At 41.0% G+C, this 20,002-nt stretch overlaps 1 pseudogene; it reads right to left on the bottom strand.

Annotated features, from left to right (window-relative positions):
• The window catches only part of LOC146811158 (homeobox protein Hox-D13 pseudogene), a 30,404-nt pseudogene extending 10,827 nt beyond the window's left edge, over window positions 1–19,577 (bottom strand).
• Between the last annotated feature and the right edge of the window lie 425 nt (window positions 19,578–20,002).

Genomic DNA, 20,002 nt, shown 5'->3' with positions numbered 1-20,002 from the left:
TTAGGAAAATGGATGCATAGTTCAAGTAGTGAACCTTTTTTTAATGAAGAGAGCTATTTTCAAAGTAATAGTTTGCTGCATGCAGTTGACACCAGAGGTCGTGCTTACGAAGTGAAAAATGGTTGCATAATGGAGAAGGAGATAATGGTTCCAAGAGATGAGGTACAAGTGATGGCGGATGAGGCTATGGGGAGACGTCCTAAAGCCCCAGTGTACACTTGGAATTGTAGTAGTATTTGCACTGTGCGTCAGGAATCTATTGATAAATTTCGTGAGTTTCTAAGAGAATATAGTAAAAAAAGTGTAAAACAGAAGATTAAGGTGCTTCAAAGTCTAGATCCATGCAGAGTGAGAGAGAATACTGGTTTGCAGGGTCATTCTCTGGCTTGTCTATCTAGAAAAGTGTGTAATAGTGGTTTCCATCATTTTAGGATGCTGGCTGTTCATCATACTGAAATGAGAAAGTTTGTGAGACGGTTGTATTTTGCTAAAAGTCCAGCAATAAAGTTAGATGAATTGAATAGGGCTCTGTTCCGTGGATCGGTATCAGATGTAGAGAAGGTTGTTGATGAAATTCAGTTTTGTTACTTTGGTCCTGAACAAAACAGTGCAGAAAAGGACACAGTAAATGAGGAAGAAGTGGAAGAGAATGTAGAACCCTCTGTAAGTAAGACATTTAATGATCACATAACAAATTTTGCAATAATCTCTAATGAAAGACCAAATATTACTTGTATTTGTTGCCGCAGAACTTATTATAGAAAACAAACTAGGAATGTTGATCTCTACAGAAAGAGTGAAAATGAAGATAATTATAAGTGGAAGGATTTTGCCACATATATATTTCTTGAAAATTGTTTTCAATTGGGTGAAGATCAGCGTATTTGTAAATACTGTTACAACAAGTTAGAGGAAAATAGAATGCCGACCAGAGCTGTACATAATAATTTAGAATTGGATGCTATTCCTGCTGAACTTTCTGAATTAAATACATATGAGTCTATACTCATTCAATGTGTTCATCTGTTCCAGACCATAGTACGTATGGAGCCCAAAACTGGTAAATTACCTCCTTCAGATTTACTGAGAGGTTTAAAAGGTAGAGTGGTGTATTTGCCCTTGAATTTGAAAAAAAATATGGAAACTATTGATGCGGATACTTTGGAAACTGAACCATTAATTATTCTGGTTAATGGTGTACCTACAAAGAATAAGAAGATTTGGCAGGAGCTGGTAGATGTACGGAAAGTACAAAGAGCAAATTTGTATTTGAAAAGGAATAACAAATGGTATGAATCAATTTATATAGAAGAAGAAGAAGAAGAAGAAGATTTACAAGAAGACACAGAAACACCAACTGGACAAATTGAAAAAGTGGACAAGTCAAAGGAAGAAGAAATTTATGAACATTTTAGCATACATCCTCTTCATTCAAAAGAAGTTATGGGAGACAATATTGATCTGTTTCAGATGAAGAAAGCAAAAGGAACTCCCGTGAGTGTATGGGAGGAGAGCTTGGAAGCTCGATGTTTTCCCCAGCTGTTTCCTAAAGGAAAAGGAGGACGATACGATGAACGTCCGGAACAGATTCCAGCTTCTGAGTATCGGACTACAAGACTATATGCTGAAGATCCCAGATTTCGACAAAGTATTCCTTATTTGTTCCATCTTTTATTTGAAAGCGACTTGTCTGCACTGTCTTATGCAGTAAATCACATTTTAAAAAGTGGAGTACATTTACAAAGTGTGTCTGCTAAGGATTTTATGGAGAAAGTGCAGCACCGAGATGATCATTTGGAAACACAACTGATCAATCTGATGGCTTGTCAGCGTGGGACAAATGAATATTGGTACAGACGCCATGGTGAATTAAAATGCATGTTACGGAATTTAGGAACACCAACATGGTTCTTTACCCTAAGCTGTGCTGAGTACGCTTGGGATGATTTACTGGATTTTCTACGAGAGGCAAATTCAAACATTAAAAACATCGAATACAAGACAGGAGGAGAACTGTGCTCATTGGATCCGGTTAATGTTTGCAGATATTTCAATCATAGATTTGAGGCTATGATGTCGTTCATCTGCAATAAAAAAAATCCACCTCTAGGAGAAGTAGTGGATTTCTTTTGAAGAAAAGAGTACCAGGGAAGAGGTGCTCCTCATATTCATATGCTGTTGTGGATCAAAGAAGCCCCAAAGTTTGGAACAGATGCTGATGAAGCAGTGTTATCTTACATTGAAGAATATGCAACATGTGCTATACCAAAAAACACAGAAGAGAAAAAGTTAAAGGAGCAAGTGTTACGTTTCCAATGTCATCGGTGTGGAAAATACTGTCGACGGAAATACAAGAGCAAAGATAAATACTACACTAAATGTCGATTTGGATTTCCTAGACCTGTTCTTTCAAATGGAAGAGTAAACAGTTTTATGTCATCTGTGAGACATACTATCACAAGAAAATCACCTAAGAATACCTACAACCTTAAAAGAAAAGAAGAATCAAAAAATATAAATGACTACAACCCAGTCATGTTATCCATGTGGAATGCTAACATGGATATACAGTATGTAGCTGACAATTCCATTGCTGTTGCTCGATATGTAACGTCTTACATTACGAAATCAGAAAAAACAGAATTGAAGGAAATGTGGGAAGAGATTTCTCACGAGAAAACTGTCAGTAAGAAGCTGTACAGTTTCAGTTTGAAGATGTTATCGCATCGAGAAATTGGATCCTACGAATGTTCAGATACGTTATCTTCTGCAAGTCTCTACTCGAAATCAAGAAGAATAATTTGGGCAAGTTTAGGCCTTGCAGCAATGAGAAATCGGGTACTGAAATCTGTTGGAGAAATGGAATATTTGGCCGAGAATGACCCAGAAAGTACAGATATTTTGAAATCAAACATGTTGGACATATATTATCCCAAGAGAAGTCATCATCTGGAGAACATGTGTCTCTATGAAGTGCTGCAGAACTACATTTATTCACGGAAAGCCACAGAAGACATCAACAATGGAAAATATAAAGTCATTGGTGAGGAAGGATGTTTGGTGAAGCAAACAAAAGGAAGTTTGATAAATCACAGGAAGCTGAGTTGCGACACTACTGACAAAAAGGAATTTTACTACTTGGCTCTTTTACAGCTGTTTAAACCATGGCGTACAGAGGATGAACTACTGGGAGAATTTCAAAGCTATGAAGATTCTTTTAATGCTTGCAAAGACAGCATACAATGCAGTACATTCTCAGCTTATCTGCAAATGTTAAATGAAGAAATTGAACAGGAAACTACAATTGCAGCAGAAATAGCTAGAGACAGTTCTCAGGACAGCCAAAGTTCAGGAACACTCACTCAAGATCCCCTAGGACAACCAATCGTTGAAAATGAAGCATCAATAGCCATGAATGAAGTGGAAACGGCTATGAATCAAGCTCAAGAAGAATTTATAGACTTACAAAATTTGGAAAGACAACTGAACAAAGAGCAGCAACAAATTTATGAAGAGATCAGAAACAAAATTGATCACGGATTTCTACATGAAAAAAAAGAGTGCTCATGCACATCATTTCATCCAATCAGGATGTATGTAAGCGGACAAGCTGGAACTGGAAAAAGTTTCCTTATAAAAGTCATCAGAAGCTACCTACTGCAAAAAACGGATTCTACTTTGTCTTGTGTGGTTACTGCTCCAACTGGGTTAGCAGCATATAACATAAAAGGAATCACTTTACATCGTTTGCTAATGTTACCAGTGGAGCATGAGAACAAAATACAATACAACAAGCTAACTGGAGAAGCATGCTTGGAAGTTTCAAGAGTATTGAAGAAGATGCAAGTTCTCATTATTGATGAGGTGAGCATGGTATCAAACTTAATGCTTGCCTTTGTGCATTTAAGAATGCAGCAAATTCTGAAGACAGACTATGACGTGTTATTTGGAGGAAAACACGTCATAGTTTTTGGAGATCTTTTGCAACTTACTCCAGTTAAAGGACAACCAGTGTTTAATACTGTGACACATGAAGACACGAAGAAGTCATTGGGAAGCATCGATAATACAAATATTTGGTCCTTCTTTGAGTACAAGGAACTTACTACTAATATGAGGCAAGCAAACGATGAAGAATATGGAAGTATTCTGAAAGATATCAGAATTGGACTACTCACTGAAGCTGGCACGAAAGCATTACAGAGTCGACTGCTACATAATTTATTTCCAAAGGAAGAAATAGTTGCAGAGAACATATACAAGAACATTGCAGAAAAGAAAAGTGTCATTTGCTTAATGCCAACTCTACGTGAATGCTCAATATTCAATGAGGAGCTTTTGAAATTGGAAATGGAAGATATCAGGAAATTGGAAGCAGTGGACAAAATTGAGGATGGAAGAATTACTGTCACATTAACAGGCACACTGAAAAATAAATTGGATTCACTAGAGAAGAACATTTCCAAAACAGCTGGATTAGAAAAAAATCTATATGTTTGCATGAACTGTAGAGTATTTTTAAGGAGAAATTTGGATGTTGAAAAAGGTTTAGTTAATGGAGCTATGGGAAGAGTTGTGGGTTTTATTAATTATCAGAAAAAAGATGGAATTGAATGTTTAAAAATAAAATTTGATCAGATAGAAGAAGTAAAAGACATTTGTCGTTGTTCAGTTCGTTTCATGCTTGTGAAAGACTTATATGTACGTAGGAAGCAGTTTCCATTTTCTCTAGCATATGCTGTAACTATTCACAAGTCTCAAGGATTGACTGTAGATTGTGCATTTGTGAACATTGGTTCAACTGTGTTCAAAGAAGGTTTGGCATATGTTGCTTTGTCACGAGTGAAAACATTATCAGGATTATTCATGATAGACTTTGATGACTCAAAAGTTAGTGCTGATGCAAATTGTGTAAAGGAGTATAATAGATTAAGAAGAAGCTATGCTCCTCATTTACGTCAGTATCCTGTGTTGGAGAAACGTGTAGTTTCTCGTAAAAGGAGAAATGAGAATATCTGTAATGAAGATGTAGAGAGGAGGAAAAAAAAGAGGAGTGATGTAATTGCAAGCAAAAAGAAAAAGGAAAATGAAGAACAGGTTGTAGGATGTCATTTTGAAAATAGCTCTGGTGTCAACTGCTACGCAAATGTAGTGCTGAATGTTGCATTTTATCTGGAAAGTGTGCAAGAGCAGATAATAGTAAATCAGGGAAAAAGATTCTGTTCTGAGTTGAGTCTCCTTTTTCAAAAGCTGAGTAATGATAAAACTCAAATACAAAGTGCTACTGAAATTAGAAAACTTTTAGATGTATGTTCAGGACGAACACAGTTTTCTCAAAATGTACAGCAAGACGCACAGGAATTCTTGATGTTTTTTCTTCAGGTACTGGAAGAAGAAGGGTTTCCCATTGAAAATTTATTTGGTCTCTCTTATAAATGGGAACATAGTTGTGAAAACTGTTATAATATATGTGGCTCTAATGTTGATTCTGAAAGGCTTATTTATTTAACATTGCCAGAAAGTAAAACAGTCACTTTTGCTAAATTAGTTAAAGATGTTAATCATAGCATGGAATGCAGTGAGTGTCAATCTGACATGTTTTCAACGTTAATTTTAAAGGAATACGGACAGTATGTAATTTTAATGATGCAACGCTGTAAAGCTGATGGATCAAAATTAGATACTTTAATAAAGAAGTTTACAGGACAGCAATTATCAATTTCAGGAAAAACTTTTGTAACAGTTGCAATAATTTTCCATGATGGACCTACTGTAACTTCTGGTCATTACACAGTGTATCTTAAATGTGAAAAAGGCTGGACACTGTGTAATGATTCCCAATTGTTTTTTAAGCAACGTTTGCCTTTTGATTTAGCAAATTCCTATCTAATCTTCCTGAAACCTAAATTTTAGAGAGATTTGGCAACATCTGGACAAAACATTTTTACCATTTTATTGGATTACCATTGGAATTTACAAATAAAAAGATTTTACAAATTATCATTTGGCCTAATGGAAAGGTAACCAATTGTAATGTGGAATTTTTCAATTTTTTAATGAAACTTTGGATATCCAAAACTTTAGAAAAAATCGGTAACATCTGCACAATTTAAATTTTGGAATGTTATTGGATTGCCATTGGAAATTTATTCAAAAAAGATTTTTAAAATTACTATTTGGCCATGCGGAAAGGTAAACAATTCTATTGTGGACTTATTTAATCATTAATAAATCTTTCGGAAACCAAAATGTTACAGAGAATCGGTGAGATCTGTACAATTGAAACTTTTGATTTTTATTGGATTACCATTGGAAATTTAATCAGAAAAGAATTTTAAAATTACTATTTGGCCTAAAGGAAATGGAACCAGATGTATTGGGGAGTTATTTGAGATATATTTTTTTGATTATACTTCTGAAACAAAAATATCAGACGGTATTTTAAAGAAATAAGTATTGATATTAGATGATATTTTTTAAGAATATTATGCATTTCTATAAAGTTATGTTTATGCAAAAAGAGATTGTGGGCTTTTTTAAAACAATCTTTGAGATTGTTAATTTTTTTTTTTGCCCGCTGTTAAATGATGAATGAAATTGCTTTCACAATTTATAGTGAAATGCAATATATTCTGAAAACAGCAATAAAAAGGCAAATATTTTTTTTGAAAAATATGTAAATATGTGTACTGTATTATAAAATGTTTTATTAAATATTAATACTTTTTTCTTTTTTTTCAGATTGAGATAGAAAATTTTCGAAAACTAGAACCATTTGTAAAGCAATTAAAAAAAAAATTAAAAAAAATAATATTTTTTTGAGTGGGTATGGTAAGTTAAAAATTTCATGGTCCATTTTTTCCACTTCTCCACAATCACATTTTCAGTTTTTCATTGTAGTCTCTCAAGGACCTTGTAATGTGATAATTGATTTTTAGTGTTTTTTTTTAAAAAAAAAAAATTATTACGCGTACCGTACGCGTACGGTAAAAAAAAATCAAAAAAAAGTTTTTAAAAATTTATAAAAAAAAGTTGAAAGGTAAGGTTGGCTCTTAAAAGAGCCGTTGTGTTCATGCAGGGACAGAGGAAAGAAAGAATGGGAATATTAGACGGTACGACAAATGTGCTGATCTATTTTATTGTTCACTAGGGAAATACTGGTCTCCCTATAACAAATTAGATCATGACAAGTGGCGCACCGTATTTCAACCCTCAGAAACCGAGGGTTAATTTCCAGAGGACGAGAAAAAGGAGATGCTCCCCCCACAGATGAAGGGCTCACCTGACCTGCCGAAGATGGACTCGGCCCTGCAGATGATGGTCCAGGCTGAGCTGCTGTGGATGTGCTTGGTTGACTTACTGAAGGGTTACCTTCAGTATGTCGAGCATGTGTTATTCTGTGTACATCCTTAAGGTGTCTCAACATGGTGTGATTCCCGAAGGAATACTTCTTGTTGGGATTCCCTCTTGAAAGTACACGCTTACACAGCTTACAAGTCACTAAGGGTGCATTTACCTTTTTCTTGCCCTCTGGAAAAATAAAATACTCCCATATGAAACAGGTCTTTTGTTTCCTCGTTCTCTGCCTCAAGGTAGTGCTGCTAGCCTCACTCTCAGAAGGGCTCTGCTGTTCTGCCATCGTATCACAAAGACAACCCAGCTCCTTCTCCTAAGGGATCACAAGCAGAAATGAGGGGAATGGGTGTGGTGTAGGAGAGTTCTAGAACTGAAATTTGTAAAAACCAATCAAAAGTCTTGTTTCTTGATCACATGACCTACCGTACGCTTACGGAGCGCTTACGGTGCGCTTACGGCAAAAGTACGCATGCGCGTAAAAAAGACACGCGCACGCGCGCATGCGCACAACAGGCACGCCCCTTCACTTCCGCATAACGTGCGCGTGCAGCGTACGCGTTACGCGCTGTGCGCGCGTGACGTGCGTATACGCAAATTGCGTAAATAAACGCAAACAGCGTAGAAATCTAACGTAATTAAAGCAACACGTGCGCTTACCGTACGCGTACATTTAAAAAAAAATAAAAAATAAAAAAAAATGGAAAAACAAAAAAAAATTTATACTAATAAATCTTACCTGTTTATTTTATAAAAATGGTAAAAAAAAACATATTGTAGAATTTTTAAAATTTAACCATAGTCTTTAAAAAAGGATAGAAAATTAAAATAAAAATATGTAAAAAAATAAGAAAAAAAAAAAATAGCATTTTAAAAACCTTGCAAATTCACTGAAAAAACCATGGCTTTCACTCACGTTATAGTTAGGAATTAACATTTAAAAAACCTTGCAAATTCACTGAAAAAACCAAGGGTTTCACACACGTTATAGTTAGGAATTAGCATTTAAAAAACCTTAGAAATTCAATGAAAAAACCAAAGGTTTCACACATGTTATAGTTAGCTGGACATTTCACTCGTAAAAAAACATTGAAATTCCCCCGTTATAGTTAGTTCAGCTAACTATAACTCGCGCGCCCGCAATGCACTACTGATGACGTCACATATTACATCACTCATGACATGGTCACTGACATCACTCATGACATCACTGATGACATCTCAAATGACATCACTGATGACATCACTGATGACATCATCCTTGTGATAGAGTGGCAGACCTCCTCTTCCCCTAATATAACCATTGAAACACACATTCAAAAATAGAAACTAAAATGTTCAAAATAATGAACAAATCAATATTAGTTACAACAACCTATTCAGTAATTCTAAGAACCACATACACATACAGTCATTCACCAACAGTCCTCTACAGTCACTCATACATGTACTCACTCATCATATGTACTCACACACCTATACATCCTGTTACACAACGCCACTCATCCATAGAGTTACTCACACACATAGTCACTCATGCTAATAAAGAATCAAACATCCATTTACTTGCACATACAGTTATACACACACCACCACACTTACTTCTACAGAAACTTACACATACTTAGTCTTTTAAACAATCACTTATAGAAACACATACTTATTCATACAGGAACTCTTCCAAACTCTCACTCTCACATATACTCACTTATATACACCAATAGTCACATATACTAGTTTAAAACATATGTAGTTACTCATAAAGACACTATAGAGACAGTCATTCACTCACTAACACACCCATGCACACACTCATCCAACCATACAGTCCTGCACACATGCTGTATTCAACACATACAAACAGTGAGTCACTCATTCATGCACCTATGCACTAAGTAATACCCCCCACCGAACCATACAGAAACTCAGACACTCATACTGATAAAAAACCAACTAATAACCTATATAGACACTCATGTAGCTACTCACCAACCCATGCAGCCACTTATACACAAAGTAAGAAACTGATACAGATATTTAAATATTTAAAGATTACTCAGTAAGCCATGTATTCACTATGATACACTTAATCAGTCAGTTACACAAAAATTTTTTTTTTAAAAAAGCATCCATTTAGACACTTATATACCCATTTATTCTTCCATTGACCTTGAGATATACATAAATATAAAAAATATTTAATTTTCAGAAAAACACACAATCACTGGATGATGTCATCAGTGATGTCATCAGTTATGTCATTTGAGATGTCATCAGTGATGTCATGAGTGATGTCAGTGACCATGTCATGAGTGATGTAATATGTGACGTCATCAGTAGTGCATTGCGGGCGCGCGAGTTATAGTTAGCTGAACTAAATATAACGGGGGAATTTCAATGGTTTTTTACGAGTGAAATGTCCAGCTAACTATAACATGTGTGAAACCTTTGGTTTTTTCATTGAATATATATATATACATATATAAACATGAAATTATTTAAAAATCTTTAAACTTAAATTTCCCACTCCAGTGTGTGCAACAGTAGGGAAAGTGTTAGATAGTGGAGGGACGCACGCAGAGAGACAATACTGCAATGTCCTGTTAGATGACCTGTGTTGATTGAGCCAGTACTTTTAGTCAGTCATTTTAATGTGTTGTGTGCAGCCCATACTTTAAAATAACCTACACCTTACCACCGGCATTTTTAAAATTGTGATTCTCCCTCAGCGTTATTTGCACATATATGTTTTTTAAAACGCGTCATTTGCACATTTATGTATTTTAAAACATTGCCATTTGCACAAAGATTTACCTGAATTCGGTCCTGAGTACTTGCCGTGACCGGTTGCTCCTCCCCGTTCCACCGCGGGTGTCGTCCCGATTGATGTGGAGGGAGTTTGCTACTTCCGGTGCACGGCAGTCAGCGCTCTAGTTGTTGCATTTCTACACCCTTAAAACGGATGCCCTGGCTAACGCCCAGCGGACGGGCGCAGAGAGACAATACTGCAATGTCCTGTTAGATGACCTGTGTTGATTGAGCCAGTACTTTCAGTCAGTCATTTTAATGTGTTGTGTGCAGCCCATACTTTAAAATAACCTACACCTTACCACCGGCATTTTTAAAATTGTGATTCTCCCTCAGCGTTATTTGCACATATATGTTTTTTAAAACGCGTCATTTGCACATTTATGTATTTTAAAACATTGCCATTTGCACTAAGATTTATCTGAATTCGGTCCTGAGTACTTGCCGTGACCGGTTGCTCCTCCCCGTTCCACCGCGGGTGTCGTCCCGATTGATGTGGAGGGAGTTTGCTACTTCCGGTGCACGGCAGTCAGCGCTCTAGTTGTTGCATTTCTACACGCTTAAAACGGATGCCCTGGCTAACGCGCAGCGGACGCGCGCAGCGGACGCGCGCAGCGGGCGCGCTGGCGGCACGGCGCGGCGAAGGCGCGCCAAAGGCAAGCCCGTCTGCGCCCGTCCGCGACCAGTCTGCGGCCGGGGCCAGGCATGCTGCTCGTGGTGGTACAGATAGGGAAAGGATCGTGTGGTCTCGAGATGATCTGTGGAGGCTTAATACAGACGCCGTGTGCTGCACTCACAGGTTTGACCCAAGATCTTTCCCCCTCGCTCACATCTGCGGGACGTGTGGGAAATCCTTTGGTGTGTGGGATAATGGAGAGGAGAAGGGGCTCTGTAAGTCCAGACCGCTCAGTAATAGAAGTCTAAGAGCGGGGCTGTTGAACTGCAGATCCCTTTCAAAGCATGCCAATGATATCTGGCTGCTATTGGAAGGTCATGACTGGGATGTTTTATTTCTGACTGAAACTTGGCTTAGTGAGGATAATGTGACTGCAATAGCTTTGGCAGTACCCCTGGGCTACACAATGTGTCTCGCTAACCAAGTGGGTGGAAAAAGAGGTGGAGGGGTAGCTGCTATATTCAAAGAACAGTTCACATTAACATCCTCTGCCCCTATGTTGATCGCGGGTATGGAGGGATTACATTTCTGCATTCAGGTGGGCTCTCAGACCTCCTTAGCAGGGCTAGTTATCTACCGCCCTCCTGGTGGGAATGATTCTAATCTTATTGCCCTGTTGGACGTGATAGTGCAGTGCTCCCTCCTTACTTTCTTGTAGTGGGGGATTTTAACATCCATATGGACAGAACGGACTGTGCCCAAGCAGAGATACTAAGGGCCACTCTGAATGCTGCTAATCTGAGTTTAATCAATGAGGGCCCCACACACAGAGCGGGTCACACACTCGATCTCATCCTCTCTAATATTGAAAAGGTGACGATGGAAGAGACCCTGCCATTACTCTGGTCAGACCACCTGCTTAAGCCTTTTTTAATAAATCTGGCAGCTGACAGACCAATGCCAAGCAAGCGAGTTTTTATGAGAAGACAATGGACGAAGCTAGTCCCTACCGCTATGGGCCCAGTGCTGGCGCAGAACAAACCCACGTTAACTCTGAATGCCAACACTGACGCTCTGCGGTTTCATCACTGGATTGGGAATATGATTTCGTCCATTGCTCCAGCTAAACGCGCTGTGTCTAAGAGTGACTCGCCTTCTGCTCCATGATTCTCACAGGACCTTAGAATTGAGAAGGCAAAATGTAAACGGTTAGAGAGGCTGTGGAGGGTAAACTATGGGACCCAGGAAAGAACACAATATAAGGTGGCTTCCCATAAATTTCAGAAGGCGGTTAGAAAGGCAAAAAAACAGTTTTTTGCAGTTTCGATTGAACAGGCAGAACATTCCAGCAAGGAAGTCTTCAAGGTGGTTCAGTCCTTTTTTAAACCCAGATGTATTGAAAGGGAGATACCGCCTTCGGTCACTCTCTGTAATAAAATCTCGGACTTCTTCGACCAAAAGATTATGCGTGTTTACGACTCATTCAGCCCAGAGGTAACAACGGAGAAAACAGATCAGTTTGTCAAAGTGTTGACAAGCGGTCCGTTAACCTGCTTCCAACCAGTAACTCTGTCCGCGGTCATGCAGGAATTAAGGTGCTGCAAGTCGGGCTCGCCGGACGACCCCTGACCCCCAAAATTGTGGTGCACAATGGCGGATTTTGTGGCCCCTTTTCTACAACACGTTTGGAATACGTCCATTTTCTCGGGGGTCTTCCTAGATTTATGGAAACATGCTACCCTCCTCCCACTAAAGAAAAAGCCTAATGGATATCCTAAGGATCTCAGCAACCTTCGCCCTATCTCCCTACTGGCTGCCCCGGGCAAGATGCTGGAGAAAGTTATCCAGCGGCAGCTTAGCAAATATATAGAGGACAACAAGATTCTGCACGAGACACAGTCAGGCTTTAGACCCGGCTTTACCACCGAGACAGCTCTGATCGAGGTGGCAGAGTCAATAAGATGGTCGTTGGATTCGGGAGACTCAGCTTTGCTGGTGCTCCTGGATCTGTCGGCAGCTTTTGACACCGTCGACCACGCAAGGTTGATGATGCGATTGTCAGAAGTGGGCATACAGGATCAAGCGCTGGACTGGCTACACTCATACTTGTCCCAGAGAACCCAGAAGGTGGCCCTGGGGACCGCTTCCTCTACACCCAAGCCGTTATGCTGTGGTGTACCTCAGGGCTCGGCGCTCAGTCCACTATTATTCAATATCTATATGGCCCCACTCTTTACGCTTATTGCTAACTGGGGGGTCAAGGCAGTATCCTATGCCGATGACACCCAGCTTGTGTTTCCATATGCAGAGGTGTCAGAGGCAGCCCTCTCAAGTTTTAAAGGCTGTCTTTATGATGTGGCGCGCTGGATGAATACTAATAAATTAAAGCTCAATGCCGATAAAACGGAAGTGCTTTTCTTTGGCAAAGGCACCCCGCCCCCCTCTGAGCTCTGGTGGCCGATGGCAATGGGCCCCCCCCCCCTTCCCCCAGTCCCTCGGCAAAAAATCTGGGAGTGCGTTGGGACAACAATCTGTCCTTTGTCTCAAACACACAACAGCTGATGGGTTGCTGTTTGGGTAAACTTAGGAATCTTCGCAAAATCTTGCGACTTCTTCCGGTGAACTGCAGGAAAACGGTAATCCATGCGACAGTCACATCCAGATTGGATTACGCGAACGGCCTGCTCCTGGGCTTGCCCAAATACTTAACTCAACGTCTGCAAGTGGTCCAGAATGCGGCTGCGAGACTGTTAATGCATATTCCATTCAAGCACTCTGTCTCTCCGCATCTTCGATCACTTCATTGGTTACCAGTAGCCCACAGGATCAAATTCAAGGCACTTACGCTAGCCTTCAGATCCTTGTTTGGCTCGTGTCCAATATATTTGAGGGATCGGCTGCCAAGATACACGCAGTCTCGCTCTCTTCGCTCCAACTGCCGGATCCAGCTAGCAGTCCCTCGAATAAAAAAGGCTCGTCTGGGTGGTAGAACGTTTTCGGCCAATGTAGCGATGCTTTGGAACTCACTCCCCCCTGAGCTCCAACAGGCCCCCACTGAATCTCGTTTTAAAACAATGTTGAAAACCTGGCTCTTCACCCAACCTCGCTAATTGACTTGAATTTCGGTATATGTTTCTCTGCCTGCGTTTAGCACCGGGACACCTGCTTGTGAGGTAGCTGTTCGCGCTCTATAAAACTCTGTATTATTATTATTATTATTATTATTATACAATTTACTATTCTCACTCCAGTCAGTAAATTAGTAGGGAAAGTGTTTAGTTGTGGAGGGGTAAAAATTACTATTTCCACTCCAATAAGTGTAACTGTAGGGAAAGGGTTGAATAGTGAAGGTGTAAAAATTACTTTTCTAACTCCAGTGAGTGCAACAGTAGGGCAAGTGTTCGATAGTAGAGGGATAAAATGTATTATTCACACTTCAGTGAGTGCAACAGTAGGGAAAGTGTAGGATAGCAGAGGGGTAAAGACTACTATCCCCACTCCAATGAGTGCATAAACAGGGAAAGTGTTGGATAGCGGAGAGGTAAAAGTTACTATTCTCACTCCAGTCAGTTCACAATTAAAAACAAACAAAATATCAACAAAATAAAAATATATTTTATAAAAAGTAAATGCAAAAATATAAATATGTTAAAAATAAAACTCTATTTAATATAAAAAAAAATATTAAAATAAAAGCATAACATAATGTTAAATACGTATCATAAATACCTACAAATATTATATTAAATAAAATAAAAAAATTGTTTTTGAACAAATAATATATTTCTATTTAGAAATTATTTATTAAGAACAATATGAATTATTACATAAATTTTGTCTATTTACTTCGAACCCTAAAACACTACAATACCCACAGCCCACATCGAAAAAATGTATTTGCATAATTAACAATCAATTAAAAAAATTTAATAATTAAAAACAAATTAAAACACATAAATTGTAATTAACTTCTCACCTTTTGCACCTATAATCCCCACAACCCACACCTAAAATTAAACTGAAAATAAATCAATTACACAATTAATTTTTTTTTTCAATTAAATAACTAATAGTATTTAATAATTAATGATAAAATAAATAAAATTAATTTACTCTCCTCCCTTCATCCCCATAAACACAAACCCACACAAAAAAAATAATTAAACAATTACTCTAATTATCAATTAATTAATTTATATTAAATATCAACTAATCATTAATTAAAAATACATTACTTTCTACCTTTTAGCCCTAAAAACCACACAACCCACACCTAAAATTAATTACACAATTACCATAATTATGTGTCAATTAAATATTTAATATTAATTAACAACTCATTTTTAATTAATTAAAAATAAATTACTTCCCACCCTTTACCCCTATAAACCCCACAACGCCCACCTAAAACTTACCAGAAAAAACTAAAAACACAATTAACATTATAAATTCTCAATTAAAAAAATCAGTAAATATATTCATTAATTTATTATATTTAAATTACTTCCCACCCTATTCCCCTATAAACCACAACCCACTACAGAACTAAAAAACACAAATTGTAATTAAGGTAAAATTTATAACTACTAGAAATGTAACACATATATTAAAAAACATAAGCAATACCTCTACAAAACATACATCACATTCATATAAAATATATACTAATGAAAAAATAAATGTTAAACAACTATATATTTGGAAACAATTTCAATGACTTCTATAGTTTTTTTAAATTAATATTTCTTACCTTAAAGTTGATTTTCTTGAGCACAATATTTTTGCTGTCGATATTTCTGAGACACAATATTTAAAACTCTGTATTAGTGTAAATCGACATTTCCAACTCAATATTTTGACTGAATACCGGAGGTGAGAGAGTGCTGCTCAAGACCAGAGCTGGAGAGAGAAAAGCTGGCAATATGGGAATCTGAAACTCCTGCTCTAAATCCAGGCTGTTTTGAGCTGGGCATGCTCTCACCTTATAGCGACACTGCCTTGCATCAAACCTTTCTGCCTAGCTGTACAAAATAGGCCAACTTGATATCCCAGTGCCTAGAGTGTCTGGCAAGGAGATCTGTGCCTAACTATCTGGTCATCCGTCTGGGTCAGATTGATATGTTTCCTAACCTAGGCCTAAGTAGCAAAGTGACCTTATACCTACATTTGTCCTAACTTGCTCTGCATAACAGTTCTAGCAATGACCCATCACCCAGTTATGTGCTGAATAAATATCAATTGCTTTCCTTGAAACTATCCTAATTTATTATGCAAGAGGATTCTTACCATCATATCTTAAATCCCCTGTACATGACAGACATAAAAGGATTACCATACTCTGTACAAAAGTCATCATTATCTTCATCCTCGGGTGACAGGGCTACTTTGCACATTTACAATTTTTCATTTAGGCTTATCTACATAATCGTTCTCGTGACATATCAATTGTAGTTGAACCCCCAAGGCTACATTTTTACTATAAACAGCACCTTCACTAGGTAGAGAGAGGAGACACTCCTACGCTGACACTAACATGGAGGTCCCTGCATGATGAAGCTTCAACACGCAGTGGTTTGACATCCCTTGCGGGGTGTCCAACTCCTGACCAAGATGGGGTCCTTCATTCTCTGGGTTGGCTCTTTTCTAGGGGATACTTGGCTTCCCACCCATCCATATGCTAGGTACTCTATGGTAGGGTCTGCATCGCAGGAGTGCAAAGAGATTACTGTTTTTATAAATGCCAGCATATATTCATGGCTTTAGCACCAGGGGGGAAATGTATCCGCTTTTCACTTTTTTGGTACTTGTAATGTCTTACGTTTGCTTCTTTCTACTGATTGTTGCATCATATATGTTTTATAATAGAATGGTGCAGGTTCAATAAATGCTTAATTAAAAATGTCCCCAACGTTTACTCTGAGACTAAGGGGCTCATTAGGATGGCAGACAGACTGGAGTCCGTCCGCCATCCTGGTGTAAACTGGGACCATCTACCATGCATGCAGGGGTCCCGCACACTGGATCAGGATGCGACTGCCACCGTGGCAGTTAGATCCTGCATATTAACATTAAGGCGGTTGATGCTGACAGCAGCACCCGCCGCAATGCTAAAATGCAATGTTGTGCATATCTCAGCACTACTCACCACCTAGTGCTGTGAAATGTAGGTGGGTGCCATGGGTACCCCCCAAGTGGACCCTTGCCTCCCCCAAAACAAGGGGGGCCTGCAACAGGCCACCAAACCCAATACCCACCAGCCTTTCCATGGCGGTTCCACTGTCATGGAAAGGCTGTCTCCAGCCATCATCGAAATTTGGCGGACGGTGACTGCTAGGATTGCCTGTGGTGGTTCCGTGGTGGACGGTCTTTGCGACAGCCAAGGTCGCTGTGAGATTTCCCGCGCCATCCTAATTTGGCTGGGGAAACTCACGGTGGGCGTATGGAAGGAACGCCACCGCATGGCTGGCGGTGGCGGTCCTTCGTCCATCGCAATTTACCGCTAAGTGAGCACAATTGACTGAGCAAAAAGTACTGAACTGTTTCCACGATCCCTGAAGAGTCAAGGGTTGTCATGTTCAAAGGTTGCCATTGATATAATGAGTTAATAAGTATGCTTTCAATGGGCCCAATATGTTCTTAGACCACACATCTGAGATAATAGTGGAATAGTAGAGTTCCAGTTGGTCCTTGTAGTATATCATATCATAGAACAAGGTCCTCACAGTAGGTTTGCGATTCCTATCAATCACAAATGACACACGCCTCTTTGCCAACAGTAGTGCCATCGATGTGAACCATCACACAGTGAATGGAGTACCCTTAGTATAGCCCCTAAAACATGAATTACTTTGCCCCAGTACCTAGCGATCAGTGGGCATGCTCAGAACAGGAGCAGGAAGCCCACTTCTAGCATGTTACATCTTACACACCAGACGTGGGGTGTAATTTGTGAGAAAAAAGGTTGAGGACAATATTGTTTGTCTGGTGAAAAAATACCGATAGGTCCTCAATTTAGCTACAACAGTAAGACCACTCTTTATCCATAATTATATATCCCAGGTCGACATCCCAAAGCACATTGATACTAGGCCTTAGTGTTGAGGCCTCGGCCTGTATGGAGGAGTATAGATTTGTTACCAGTTGTCTATCCGACTGTCCTTTTAAGAACATGGCTAATATTTTTACTTCATCACTTCCTCAGGAAACAGAGGGTAGTGCTCCCTGCTCAATGCCCGAAGGCAAAGTAGGTGAATATGCCCATGAGGGAACAATCAGCTGTTGGGCAACCTAAAATTAGCTGGTAGGGAGTAGCTTCCTCAGTAAGTGTATCCCCCATTTAGTCAACCCCTGCAAGATAACATTACCTTTAGTCAGCAGTATTAAATGGAATTGATGCAAGTATTGTTCAGGGGACGGGGGGCGCTAGAGAGCGCGCACGCAGAATGGCCGCACTGCTGTGAGGCTCCTGCAGCCTGGAACTCAAATCCGTAATTTATCCTGTCTAAACCGCTGCTCCCGCGACCGAAACTACCCGTGGCTGTTGAAGGTGTTTTGCTGCTGCTTTGGTGAAAGTTGGAGCCCTGTGCGTCCAGCTGCGGCGGAGTTAGCGGCGGCGGTAGCCGGAAGGGGAGCTCAGCAGACGTGGGGCGGAGCGAGCCGCCCGACGTGTGATCCACGCAAGTCCGAGGCTCACCACGAGGCAAGTGGGCCGTGCTGGGGACCCGCGTTGGCGGCACCTTGACGACTGTGCGGATGGCGGAGAGGTCGCTGAGAGAGGGGGAGGCACAGCCGGACACTACCCCCCTGCTATGAGTCACGTTGCTGCGTGAGCATTATCTGTGCACCCGGGGCCCTGTGCGGAACGGCGCCATCCGAGGGAGAAGCATATCTAAAACGGTGCGGTGGGGGCTCTGGAGCAATGACGACGAGATACGACCTGCTCGACGGGTAGCGGGCAGGGTGGACGGCGGTGTACCCTGCCCTGGTCTGGCCGACCCGCTCACGCGAAGGCCAGCGCTGAGAGCCCGTGTGGGTGGGGCGCTCCCCCCCCCTCCCCCTGCTGCCAGAGGAGGACGAGAAGGTGTCCGAGACTGCGCCCACCCGCCGGGGTGGGCGGCTGTGAGGTGCCTGGGCCGGTGAGGGAGACTCGGAGACTCACCGCCTCGTGGCCATCTGCTGGGACTCGACGAGTGCTGGGCTCATCTCTTATGTGCCGGTGCCTGGCTGGCCTCTCTCCCGTGTGCCGGCCTGCTGTTTAGAGGTTCGAGGGAGGCGACACGCTACGGACGCTGCGACCCTGCACCCTGCGACCTGCGGGGCATTTCGCTCCATTTGCCTGGCACGGCATCGTTGGATATTGGGGTCCCGGCGGCCGGTTCTTCCTCTGGGGGCTGTGGTGGTTGACGCCTCTTACCTGCCTTTTGCTCCCTGATCGGGGGAGGCTGGTTCGGACCCGCCGGTGACCTGGTACTCACCACTGAGGTCGCGCTGTGTGCGGTCCGGGACTTCTGGGCCCGCCTGTGCCCTTGAGGATAACAGAAGCCGGCATACTGAGACCTGGTTCAGCACCCACGATGGGCAAGCAGGACAGCCGGCAGCCTAAGCTCACGTTTGACCCCCCGGCGACCAAGAAAGGGGTGCGAGGTGCGCAGGACCCGGGAGGCGCCCAGAGCTCGCCCGCGCCCGAGGCGAGTTCCTCCTCCCCGGCCACAGACCTACAACACCTAATGCAAGAGATGAAGCAAGGTTTTGCTACAATTGTGGACAAAGTGGACCGGCTATCGTCCAGAATGGACGCCATCGCGCAGAAAATAGATATCCATGAAGAGAGGATTGCGGAAACTGAGCGGAGGATATCCGATAACGACGATACCACAGCCACCCACACCACGCAGCTTTCCAGAATGGATAATGTCTTGAGACTTATAGCTGCAAAGAATGAGGAGTTGGAAGCCCGTAGCCGCCGCAATAACATCCGCGTGGTAGGGATTCCAGAATCCACCAATACAGGGCGCATGGAAGACTACGTGGAAAAGATCCTCCTGGCCGCCGTTGGTTCCGACGCCTTTTCTAAGCAATTTATCGTTGAGAGGGCACACCGCTCTCTTGGGCCGTGGCCGAAACCGGGAGCTCCTGCTAGACCCATCATTGCACGGCTACTAAACTATAGAGACCGGGACACGGCGTTGCGAGCGGCTCGCACGGCTCAGACACTTTCGTGTGATG

This window comes from Triturus cristatus, chromosome 7 (assembly GCF_964204655.1).
Source record: "Triturus cristatus chromosome 7, aTriCri1.1, whole genome shotgun sequence".
Classification (NCBI taxonomy): Eukaryota; Metazoa; Chordata; class Amphibia; order Caudata; family Salamandridae; genus Triturus; species Triturus cristatus.
This window is presented reverse-complemented; position numbering and strand designations above follow the sequence as displayed.